The 13,610-nt window shown below is 32.8% G+C and overlaps 1 protein-coding gene across 1 annotated transcript in view; it reads left to right on the plus strand.

Annotated features, from left to right (window-relative positions):
• Positions 1 to 3,678: 3,678 nt before the first annotated feature.
• LOC129755025 (photoreceptor-specific nuclear receptor-like) overlaps positions 3,679 to 13,610 on the plus strand; it is a 54,128-nt gene continuing 44,196 nt past the window's right edge. Inside the window, exon 1 of the mRNA XM_055751324.1 lies at positions 3,679 to 4,146. The gene's annotated coding sequence lies outside the window, so the exon portion shown is untranslated. The remainder of the gene's footprint in view (positions 4,147 to 13,610) is intronic.

Genomic DNA, 13,610 nt, shown 5'->3' on the forward strand with positions numbered 1-13,610 from the left:
GACGTGACAAAAGAAGAATTTGATATTTGTTCCGGCCTTTATGTTGGTCAACAGTTAGCGATTAGCGATTAGCGCTTAAAGCTTAAAGCGATAACTTTTTCGGAACATTTAGCGAATTGAATTAGCGATCGCTAACTTTGAATGTGTTAGCGATCTAATTAGCGGCGCTAATTTTTCAGTTAGCGATGCCGAACACTGAGGAGCAGTAAACGTAAGCAATTTCATACCTAGTTTTAAAACTATTCTGAATAATTGTAAATTTTAAAGAAATATTTTAATACATCCTACGTATTGAAAATATTGGAATCATTTGCTACCCGAAACTCCACAGGACCCCTACTCTATTTACCATTCTCGAACGTTTTTGCTGTAATGACAGCTTGCCAAATCTGGCCAAAACATCACGGGATGGTCGTGGAATCTAATGGACGGCGAAATTCATTTTTGGAGACACTCTTTTTTTATAGTTCCGACGCCATTGTCTTATTTGTAACGAAAACTTTCGTTTTTTTTTTGCCTTTAGCTGCAAATGCCCTGCCAATCGTCTTCAAAATCTTATCACGTGGTTTCCGGTCGACAGTTCCACTCCAACGATTGGCTTGAAGCTTCCGAATCGTCGTCAATGTTTCCAACCATCATTCTCCAGAAACCACCAATTTTTTTTCTTGAAAGAACTTGTATAAACATTGTGATCGTTAATGTATAAAAAAAAATTACTATCCCATTAGTTTAGAGGGCATATTTTTTATAATTCGAGCTCAATTTAGCATTTTGGTTTTTGATGTATTCTGATGACTATGAGGTAATTTTTTTTGATAATCTCTTAGAAAAAACACACGCTTTAAAAGAATTTAAGAAGCGAGCGGCAGCTTCCTCTTCATTCCGGATTGCTGGTCTCTTTTTCCATCCAGACTTTGGTAAATCATGAAGAAGAAAAAAATCTCCAAACACCATAACTATTTCAAACATTGAAAACTTCGCATCCTTAGAAATTTTAACCAATTAACAACATTTTGTGTCGAATTGATTCGCCCATCGATGGGTTAACTCCACCTTTGCCAGCTTTAATTTAACTCTTTCAACAATTTCGTGTATTGCTTAAATTAACCATCTCTGATCCTAAGTATCCCCAATGAATTTTTTTATAAAATTCAAATATCGTGAGCCGTTCAGTATTTTGTCCTTCCTTTTTCAGTAAATATGTAGACAAAGTTTGGATAATAACCATTTGACAAACAAACAGGCCTACCCAAATTTAATTCAGAGTCTTAAAAATGGCACTTTGTTCGAGAAATTTTGGATAATTTTTGTGAAGTCCATGCTTCAAAAGCATTAATAAATTTTGAATTCATGTACCAAACTTCTAAATCTAGATAAAATACATATATGAACTTAATATGAACATTATCTTTTGGTTCAAACGTAATAATATGTCAAAGAAATTAGAAATAAAATTGCACATTTTTGAGCTTCTTTCTAATTTTTAGTCCCCGGATGATTTTTTTTAATAAGTTTGTTCTACATTTTTGTAATGATTATTTTTATCTACAACCGCCTACATCTTTGTTGAAGAAATGGTACAAAATTTCCGGAGGGCTTACGATCTATGAACGATCAATTTCCGAAACACCAGAAAGTTTCAGATTTTGTGTAAATCTTCCGAAGCAAAAAGTAACTTTCTGATCAGATGTTTTAAATATAACTTAGCCCTTTTTTCTAGCATCCCACAAAAATTGACGTGATTTTTATTTCGTTCTGCATGTAGGGGAGATAAGGGCATAATGGCCACCTTAAGGAAAACGCATATTTAACCATAGAGAACAGCTATTGCCTAATTAGATGAAACTTGAAAAAGTAGATAAAAACGTTTAAAAATGCATTTTTTTTTTGCCAAAAGTTGAAAACCAGTCACTGTACGGGCATAATGAGAACCCTCCTGGGGTAGTATAAGCATCATTAATCAAGGCAAGATGAGCGTTTTCTGCCGGGAAATATAGCAGCGAATTCGACTCGATGAAGTCAACTGAATAATAAAGCTACAGCTTGATTTGTTTCATCTGTCGATTTGGCCTATTGGTAAGGTGTCGGAGAGGTAATCAATAGACTCGAGTTCGATTTCTGGTCAAGGTGATTTTTTTCTTCATTTATCATTCGTGATCATTAGAGCATTTTGCACTAAACGGTGAGGCGTAGATTCATCAAACAAAGCAATAACAAGATAATCTAGGTCTGTTTGTAGAATTCAAACAATTAACACATGCTCATACATTTTGTTTCTGGTGTTTTGTTTGCTGGATGGTGCTACTAGCCGTATAATGTAACAATCGAAAAAATCAATCATGAATGGGTATGTGAAAAAAAAATCCCCTCGAACAGGAATCGAACTCGAGTCTACTGATTACCTCTCCGAAACCTTACCAATAGGCCAAATCGTCAGATGAAACAAGTCAAGCTGTTGCTCTATTATTCAGTTGACTTCATCGAGTTGAATTCGCTGCTAGATTATACGGCAGAAAACGCTCATCTTGCCCTGATTAATTGTGCTCTGTTCGCCCCAGGTCAACAAATTTGAGTAAAAACGTGTTTTAAAATTGATTAAAGTGAAAAATCAAAAATTATATGATGTTGAAAATTGAGAAACAATGTGTAAATCATGTTGCAGTGCGTACATTTCAGATCAAGATGATTTAAAGGTCATTAAAGCTTATTTGGTGGTGCTCAAAAATAATAATATTTTCGTCACTTGAGAACCTAGCTGGTCATTATTTAATATTTCTGTAAAGATGAAAAGGATATTTCTTTTTTGGTGAAATATTAATACTTTAGGTAGTACGAAACAAATCCTCATGAAAATTTGTTTAAGAAAATACGTACTTTTTTAGAAAAAATGATTGCTGATTGCTGATTGCTGGGTGCTCGTTATGCCCTTATCTCCCCTATCTCGCTTTTTTCTCCAACATTTGTTAGGCATCGCGGATCAAATACGATAATTTTCGTTTTTATGATTGCCGTGAATGTGCTTCTCTTGGAATAATAACTTAAATTCTTTAAATTTTGTAACAGTCTCTATTTTACACAACACTTTCGGTAATTCAGAGATACACAATTTGGTCCAGCGAGTTTTGAGATATAAAGTTTAGTGTTTCAGTGTTTCTCGGTTTAGATTTTTTCGCGGTCCCTAATGTGTTTACAACGTTGAAAGCATCTCCTTGAGCGTCATTTTGTCAAAGTTGATCTACTTTTTAGACACATAATTTGATGTGAGTACGTACATATGTATTATAGCTTAACTTAGAACCACAAGTGTTTTTTTTTCTAAATATTTGTTATGTTTATTGAACAACAACCAAGTGTTCAACTTTCACACTTGTCCTTATTAGCTTCCTAAAGGATCAGGATCTCTTGTTCTCATTCGATGTTGTGAGCTTTTCAACTTTGTTGCTTGTCCCCAGCTCAAACATTTTGTTGTGACTGAAAATATGTTTTCCATCACTAATGCTAATCAAAACGCCACGAGCCAAACCACGCCCCATTTTTTCTCTTTCACATTGCGAGCATGCGCACTTGCAACCGTGAGAAGGGTGCCGTGAGTAATTTAAATAACCATAACGAAAACAGACACGTTTGATTGGTCCTTCAACGCAGCTACGTTTGTTCGCGGGAATAGCTCTGTTAACACCAGCCCGGGACAGTTTAGTAGTGCTTCCATGATTAGGGATACGGAATGGGCGTCCTACGGGGTGACAAAAGGGCGAGCACCGGATCATGACTCTGGTGGCCCGCGTTCAGATATATCCGGTTTGATCCGATGAACGCCCCTGTCCGTGACTTGCACATTGACTGCTATCGAACGGCCAGGTCAATTGCTGCCAGGATCGCGAGTCGTTCGGAAGGATATTAGCAACGTGTGCGCGGGTGCGTGAGTGCTTGTGAAAACTTGTGCTGCTCTGTTCGGTTCGGTGAAGGAATTTCTGTGATTTCTGTTGCACCGTCGGTGTAATAGTTCAGTCAAGTAGTAAAAAGTTTGTTGGTTCAAATAAAAAAAGTAGTAAATAGTGAACTGTTTGAACCATTTAACAACAGTGTTGTTACAACTTCTGTGTAGGTTATTTTAAACTAAATTAAAATAACTTTTAATTATCTAAGGTATGTTCTGTGTAATTATTGTAGATTTTTATGTGATACAAGTTAAAAACTTATCGATTTTGATATTGCTTTTCAGCTTATGAAAAATTTCAATAATTCGGTAAATTTTATACAATGATTTCCATACGTTTCCTGCCAACATCTGTTATACCCAAAAGGTTTTATAAAAAAGTGGGAAGTGTATTGAGATGAAATCTCAATCCAACTGTCATAGTCGATGCTGTGCATAAGCATAATTTTACATAAGTTTTTGACCTGTGCATAAATGATATGCTGTTTTTATTTAACATGCAGAAATAAATGTAGGGGTGCGACGGGCCAAATGCGCATACTAAGGAGAATATTTATTTTATCGAACATTTCAATAAATAAGTGTCTCAAAACGGTATGCACATGAATATAGATATGTTTTTTCATACATAAGAGCAATTTTCATGTTAAAATCTCTTTAAGTGTTTTAGAAAATAATTTTATGATAACAGTAGTCAAAATAACCGAATTCACCAGATGGTTCCCTTGTTTCGGTACAATTTTTAACCTTCTCAAGCCGTTCGCAAAATTTTAAACAAACTTTTTATCGAGCAATTTGACTAGTAAAATGATTTCGTTCCCCTAGTTACATATCTCGACTGATATTTATGATTTCAGATTCATTGTTTTGGTTTTTTTTTTTTCAAGGTTTTAAAGATATTAAATTTAAATCAATTTGAACAGATGACCTATAAAAAGCTGTAAACAAAAAACCTTTGAAAAAACACATCATTTTAAAATTCCCATATCTGCTGAGTATTTTGGCATTATAAAATTATTTTATAAGTTTTGAAATAGCGAAACATAAATCTTTTCAATCATTTATAAAAATTCGAGTGTCACATGGGAGTTTCGGCCGATATCCTGGAATTACCGGAAAAAAATCTCTCTTCTTAAAAGAAGTTACATTTTTTCTAAGCAGCGCTGTCTCTCATTCTCTCATTTTCAAAACCCAAATCTTATTTTAACATGAAAGTGATAACATGATCATCATCATTTTCACTCAAAACACAGAGTATCTGAAACATTACTGTTATTCGTTATATGAGAATGAAAACAAAAAAAAAAACGTAGTTTTCGTACCCGGCTGTTGTGATGCACGCGTTTCTCATTTTGTTATCGTGATTAATTAAAAAAAATTCATCAAACCTGCCCACTTCTTACCATGAATTTACTACTTTTGCCCACGAATTTACTAACGTTTTGTAGCAAGCGAGTCAACAGCTTTATGCACCCCCCGAGAGAACTTAAATCGAACAAAATTCATGGCTCTCCCGGTAGTGTTCTCGAAATCTGCCTTCCTATAGCAAACTGAAGGCATCGCCCGCATGGCTACGAAGGGTAGTTTGTGCTGATAACAAAGAATATTTTTACGTAAATCATAGCTAAGTCAATGTTTTTCAGCTTTTCAGAGCTATACAGAGCCCTAGTTCAGGAATAATTTATGATATTTTTAAGAATTCTCATTTGAAAAATAATTTCTGTGACATCTTCTTTGTATTTTTACTTTAACATAAATACATACATATGTATGTACATACTACTTTTACACAAGTGTTAATGTTTCCGATGTTGATTTTTGAAATATTTCCAACGTATTAAAATAAAATTTCAGATTCCTAATCTGAACTTAATCCGAATTATGAATCACATTTTAGAATGAATAATTCAATATTCACGATTTACACTTCTTTGTTTTCAATGACTTTTCCTTGATTCAAAACTCTTAAATCAAAATTGTTAGCTTCTAATTCTATTAACCAAATTATGCAAATTCATTGTTTACAATACTGAACTTGCATCGCAATAATGAATTTTGAATTACAAATCCACAATTTCCTATTATATTTTGAGTTCAACACAGTGATTTGAAAAAAACAATAAATTCACGATTGAAAATTCGTGCTCAAAAATTGATAATTTCATATTAATGATACTTAATTCAATGCTGTAAAGTTTGAATTCGAATTTTGATTAAGAAAATAATTCACAAAAAGCATTCAACTAGTGAAGAAAAAAGTTATTAATGAAAAACCAGCATTTTTTGTTTCTCCCGAGCAAAATACCCTAAAATCATATTCACGTTTGAGACTCAAGAAGCCCCTCCCTATGGTTAGATCGTTATGAAATTTGGCATGGGACCTTCTGGTAAGCTAATAATTAATTTTAACTTCGAGTGAGAACTACCATGTTTAATTCTTCCTATACTATGATAAGTACACCGTGTTTAGTTAAATTATTCAAAAATTCAAAAATTACTGTTATAGTATAGTAACCATAACTTCTTCAATTTTCAACCGATTTTAATAAATAACCACTTGACATATTTGGTTTGAATTGATATTAAAAGCCAATATAAAATTAGATTTTTTAAATGTTACTTTCGAGTCTAAAACTTTAGCTGAAACAAAATTTTCTCTTGAAAAATGCGTTTTTTTATAATTTTTCCTATCATAAAGTCACTAATATCAACAATACTGTTGATCATACGCAAAAATGAAGTTAAGATGATCGATAGCTTGGATAGAAATTTATTCACCTTTAATGTGCAAAAAAGAGATTTCGAGTTAAGGTTATGCAGTCAGAGATATTTGAATTTGAGTACAAGTATTTTTTTATTTTTATGAAGAGATTAACCACCGTAATTTTTGTTTGTTACTTTGATTTATCGGCCTAGCGGTGAAAAGTGATGTCCTTTTTAGTAGGGACATCTAAAGATTATGAAATTTTTATATAGATGGATAGAAGGTTAGAGGAAATGAAAGATGGTGAAAATGAGCGGGTAGAATTTGTCTAGAAGCATTACCATCACATACCAAATTTTTGTTCCTCACGAGCCTACTACTATGAAGTGGTAGATACAGATAGAGTTGCATCTACCACCACAAATGTGTGGTGTGGTGATTTTTTTTTAAATTTTGTAAACTATTAATAACTAATGTATTTGAAGTTATTTGTGTTCTGAATCGTGATTTGAAAAGTTCAAATTATGAATCTATGGAGAAAAAATGAGTAAAATAATGATAATCACACTAATGTTAAAGAAGGATGTATATTTCAAATAATATTACTAAAACAAAAGATGCCGTCAAAAATATTATGCAATATGATTTTTTTTTTGGAAAACTGTCTTAACCTTTTAAACACGATTTTCTTTTTAATTTATACGGCAACTACTGATTCAGTAAAAGAATATTCATTCAATTTTTACAACGAAGAGTTGAAATTTTGATTTAAGCTATTTTTATGCATGTTTCCTCTTGAATTTCACATGTAAATTAAAACTCGATTTAAAAAGTATTATAGACTAAAAGATTTAGATCTTTTGAATATTGTTTGTGATTGTTGAGAATATAACAATATCCACGTGTTTCCGAAATCATTTGAATTTAGTGTCGTTTTGAAGCCAGCTATGCATTAAGCATTAAATTATTTCTGAACTAGGGCTCTGTAGATTCAAAAAGCAGAAAAAACATTCAAAATGTTGAAGACAATGACTTAGCTATGAATCATGTGAAAATATTCTTACACGCGAAATAATCTGCACTAAGCTGATACGTGAAAAACTACATAATTTTTATCCAATTGATTTTCACGTAACTTGTACGAAGAAAATAAGTAAACGCTCCCCTAATAGGAGATTTTACTTCATGAACATCCCGTACAAGTTACGTGAACTTTTAGTGTGTTCAACGTGATATTAGGATAAAAGCTACTTGAAATCTGTTAAGTATCGAAATGAAATATGGATATTTTAAAATAAAAGTTTTTATTTTTCCCCTATCTGCGCTTTTTTTCAAGCGTTAGCAGATTGCATAGGTGTAAAAAAAATTATTTAAACCAAAAGTTACACATCATACTTTATGGAAAATCATGGGTCACACAAAGTGTGCTACCTGTTATTTTAGCTATATGTCATACACATTCATGACTTAAAATACATTTTCTCTGTTTGTTGAGTTTTCTTATGCGAACTATATGAAAAATATACTATTTGTTTTATTGAATGGCGTACACTACAACTACTCGCATAACAGTCCCATATGAATTTTCGTCATTTTTTACCTATGAGTTTGTCATTTTTAACATTTGACTTAAATATAAAACAATAAAAAAAGAGATTTTGTTCTAGAAATTTCGAAAAAAAATATCAACTAGTGACTGTCCCATATAAAACTTACCCGCATAACAGTCCCATATGTGAAATTACCTTACCATGTTTCTTTCGGTGAAATGATCTTTGATTTATAGCTTCAAGTCATTTCAAAAAGATTCAACTCACTTGATGTCAAAACAGGCAAATTAGTTTTTGAAGTTAGGCTAAAATAAAGGAAGGAATGTCTTCCTGTGAGAAAAGCTATCAGAAACAACTAAAAATCATGATAAAATTCGAATTACAATGTGGAATTCACGATATTATCCAAAAGTATCTTTCTATTTTATTACTACATTTTGAAGTTTAGAAATGATCAAATTTAAGTCTGCGAGTAGATTTAAAAAAGGATTCGAATTTGCTAGCATAACAGTCCCATAACAAACAAAAATGGTGCTCCAGACCTTACCAATAGCCCAATTTTGAAAAATCTCAGGTCTTACGATTTAATATGACAACCAAACCTTTCCATTAAACGATTTTTGTTTATGCTGGAAGTTATGGTCACAGTTTAAAAATATGTTCCAAAGCAGAATAAGCTGATTTTCTCGCTTGCTTGTTTTTACATATGGGACTGTTATGAAAGTAGGGGCAGCACATGTAGATATTGTACATAAAAAAAATTAAAAAAGGTACACTTTTGAAGTTCCTATTTTATGAAAACTATCGAATTTGCATGTCATTTTATTTAGTCAGTTTTAATTTGGTGGTCATAAATTCTCCACAGTTTACTAAAATTAATAAAATGTCATATATAAATGTCAAAAATGAATATAGTTGTGAAAAGATACGTATGAAACGTAGTATTTCATATTATTTGTTATATCTATTTTATCTGTATACATATAAAAAATAATGTATGTATGTCTGCCTGTCTGTTCCCCATAGACTCGAAAACATATTGAATCGATCAGTGTGAAATTAGGTATGTAAGGGTTTTTGGGGCCGGAGATGGTTTCTTACATATTTTTAAACCGCTCCAACTTAAAGGAAGGGAAGCTCCCGAACAAAATTAATAGAAATATGACACAATTCGAACAAATTTCGGAAGCTACAGATTTATCCAAGTGAATTTTCTCCAAATTCATGACCGAAAATGATTTAAATAATATTTGGGAGGGGGGGGGGGGGGGGGGATGAGTCTCCATTCAAAATCAACAAAAATTTGACACAATTCGAACAACTGTCCCAAATTTGTATGGAAATCAATCTTGTGAAATGTTTTGCACTGCAGGCTAAAATTCTAGGCCTAGTATAAGATCTCATGTGCCAAATTTGGGCTAGATCGGATCACGGCAAGGGGTCGCTCAAAGAGCCTGAAAATTGTATGGAATTTTGAGACATTTCGTTCGGGAGGAACATGAAAACCAGTTTTTCATAAATAACTTTGGTCCCCTTCGGCCGATTTCTTTTGAATATGGATTGTCTTAAATCCTGAATTATGACACATATTTCATCCGAAGACCACATTTCGATTAGAGGTGATATAATAAAGTTAACAAGCTTCAAAAATTGGTTAACTTTTTTAAGAATGATATTCATCACTGTTAATGAGGCACTGCGTCAAACATTTTGACGCAGATTTTTTTTTTCTTTCTTTATTTGAGAGGTTTTCAGCCACAGGCTGGTTCGCCTCTAGAAGATTTAAAATTCGTACAAAAGGATTACAATTCGTCGTAAATACACGATTCTTTTAAAAAACTTAATAATTTTTCTTCGTTTGCTGGGTCATTTGATAGTGCGTTGCGGATAGATTTATCGATGTCATGTGATTCTCTAATACCATGGAGACCAGGACATTCTACGATGATGTGTTCCACATTCAATCTACAGTTACAGTGCTCACAATTTGGGACGGCTCCTCCTTCAATAGACGCAACATTAACAGTGATGTTAAAAGTAAAAATAAAAAAGTTAGTCCATTTTTGAAGCAAAATAACTTTTCCTATCTTAACTCAAATCGAAATGCAGTCTTAGAATGAAATATTCGTCAGAATTTAGACTTTAAGAAAAATCGTATTCAAAAGAAATCGGCCGAAGGGGACCAAAGTTATTGATGATAAACTGTTTCAAAAGTCGGGTCATTTAGGGCACTCTAGTGTGTAGCCGTTTTCAAGATCGGGAATGGATGCACTTGCACTGCATGCAGATTAGGGTGTCCCAAAATTGCATAACTTCTGGGAATCTGGGGGCTCACCCTCCATATGGTAGATTAGGATGTGGAGAACAAACTTTTGTATGGGGCCGACTAAAAAAAATCATGTTTAGAAGTTCCGCAAGTGCGATCTTTGAAAAAAGTCCACTTTGAAAATATTTGATTTGAATTGTATTCTGGGTTAAAAAATTTTCACAAAATTTATATGTTTAATATTTTTGTAATTTTGGTTGGATTAAATACTACACGTTAAAAATAAAAATGAACCAAATTTGTGTCAAAATAAAAATTAGCCAGCTATTTTCATTAAAAAAAAATGTTTTGGTTCAAAAATTTTGTTTTCAACTGACCAAAATGTGTACCAAACGTAAAATATTTTTGATATCAATGTCACCAAAAGATGGAATTTTTATGCACTTAAATTTTGCTGAACAAAGCAGGGAATCAGAAGCGATAAATGGCGTCCTGAAGAGGCAGATTGTAATTTTTGTTGGGAATCCAACTTCATTGTGTGCTCAAAGTGAAATTTTACATTTGTGATGAGAACTTCAAGTGACCTCGATTCTAGGAAAAATCAAAAGTGTAAAGTGATTTGTAGTGAATCATAACAGAGCATGTTCGGACATGTCCGAACTCCGAAAATTTCAATCGCAACAAGCGTAGACGCCAGCAGCAAGAGAGGAGAACTTGGTGAGAATGTTCCATATTATTCTTTTATTATCTCTTTTTTCGCCCGCCCGCAGCCGTTTAATTTAGACAGCGGCGAGTAGCAAAAGCTTTGAGTGCAAGACATGGATAAAATTTAGTTACCTTTTTGTTAATAGGTTTTTGATTTGATAAGTGGCGTCACTAGGAGCCGCTGATTTCGGTCAAGGAAAAAGGCTTAGTTGTCGATGTTGATGAATCGAATAGAATTATGGTCATTAATTTGTAAGACTGGTATCATAAGAAAATTTATCCTAAGTAGACGTTTTAATTCAATTTCAAATACTAATTATGTTTTTATACATATACTTTTATGAAATTATTTTGGAGAGATTTCTGGAATTATTTTGATCGTTTAAACTGATATTATTTTATCTAAACACATACTCGGGATACTTTTTCGATTTATTATTTGTGTATATTGAATACATACATATGCTCACCAATTTTACCTTTCCAGATCTGTATCCTTTTTAAATAAAAAAAACCATAATTTATATATTTTTGAAAAACTTTGTTTTTTCAAGTAATTTTCCTACCCCAATGCACTATTATATTATATTTGGTGTTGTTTTATTTTTGTAATATTTTGAATTTTCAGAAGGAATGCATCTGGAGATAGCTCAAAGAAATTATTGCAAGCGGCACGGGTAGCCGGCCATTGTAGGTTTCTGACGGTTGGATGCCTTCCTTAGACGAACCATCGGACCGTGGAAGCCCTAGAAGAAATTCGAAGGCCAAGCCACACAGCCATAGGCAGGACCTTGCTACCGATGGGGGAACCATACATACATACATACATACTTAAATTTTGCTGAACAAAGCATGTTGTTTGTAGCATCGGGTGAAGAGCTATTCACGGTTTAATCCTTTAAAAAAAACAACTATTTTGGATATTTTTTATTTAATTTATCAAATTTGTCTTAATAAATACCTACTTTAAAATCAAAATACTTGCAAAAAAAAGACTTTGATGGTTGAGGGTTATCATCAGAAGGCCATATGCCAAATTTGAGCGGAATCGGACAACAGGAAAGGGTTGTACTGAATCTCAAGTGTAAAAGGGATTCTGAGCCATAGTGTTCTGAAGAAGCATAAAAAACTGGTTTTTCATCAAACATTTTTTTTCTTTACCAATCGAATGCTTGATTATGTTGATTTTATTAAAATTTCAAATAAGACTAACATTTCATCTGAAGACTGCAAGTCGATTGGGCTTAAAACAAAAAAGTTATGGATATTCAAAGATTGTATATTTGTGGCAAATTATTGTTCAACACACAATGAGTATGGGAGAGTGGGGAATCATGGGCCACTTTTTTTCGTTGTTCCATAACTTCTTTTTGTTATAAAAGATAAAATGAAAATAAAAAATGGTATGGTTTTCTACATATTCAAGGTATCATAAGGTTTTTTTTTTTAATTTTTAAAAAGTTATTTTCCCCAAATTCTGATTGTTTGAAAAGAAGCAATATTTTTTGGATTTTGAAAAATGGTGGGGAAACGTGGGCCACCAAATCCAAATTGCCAAATAACATGCAAAGTTTATGAGTTGACTCAAAACTGTAATTTCCTAATTCATTTCGTTATTTTAAAGCAATTTCAGATGATGAATAAAAAAGAAAGCTGTGTATGATCGCATAGATTCCAAAACCTGGCTGCGAACGTTTTGGCAAAATTGCTTATATAGGATGGAGAAAATATTTTTCATAACTCTTCATTTGGCATAAGCAAACTTTACAGATAGGAAAAACGTATTTTAAGTTCTGAATGTGTATAAAAACATTAAAATATAGGTGATTCAAGATGTGTGACCCACGATTCCCCACAAGCTATGATTTGCAAATTGGTTGCGTTTGTGTAACTTATTGATGTTTCATCAAAAATTCCTTTTCAATGTGAAGGACCATGACAAAACTAAGATCATAAGCGTATCAGCATATTTTTGTTATGCACTTTAGGTTCCCCATCGATGAAATTAGCGGGAGTTTGTTTAATTGTGTAAGTAAATGTTTCTAACTTTTTTTTAGCTTGATAAATAAAAGAAACATATGATGCGTATTTCAGTCAACAACATATAGGAATATATGCTCAGGCAAAGCGACGACGATGACAGTTGGATTGAGATTTTTATCTCAACACACATCTGAGATATTTAAAGTGGCCCATGTTTCCCCATGGCCCACGATACCCCACTCTCCCCTACATTTTACTCATTGCGTTTTACAGGACAATTTGCGACCAAAGTACAATCTTTCTTCTTCTTCTTCGTTTTAGTTTTCTTTTTTTTTTTTTTTTGGCCAGAGAATAGAACTCTATAACACCACTTTTCAAGTACAATCTTTGAACAGCCATAACTTTTTTGTTTTCAGTTCTATCGAGTTGCAGTCTTCAGATGAAATGTTAGTCTTAACTGAAATT

This window comes from Uranotaenia lowii, chromosome 3, assembly GCF_029784155.1.
Source record: "Uranotaenia lowii strain MFRU-FL chromosome 3, ASM2978415v1, whole genome shotgun sequence".
Lineage (NCBI taxonomy): Eukaryota > Metazoa > Arthropoda > Insecta > Diptera > Culicidae > Uranotaenia > Uranotaenia lowii.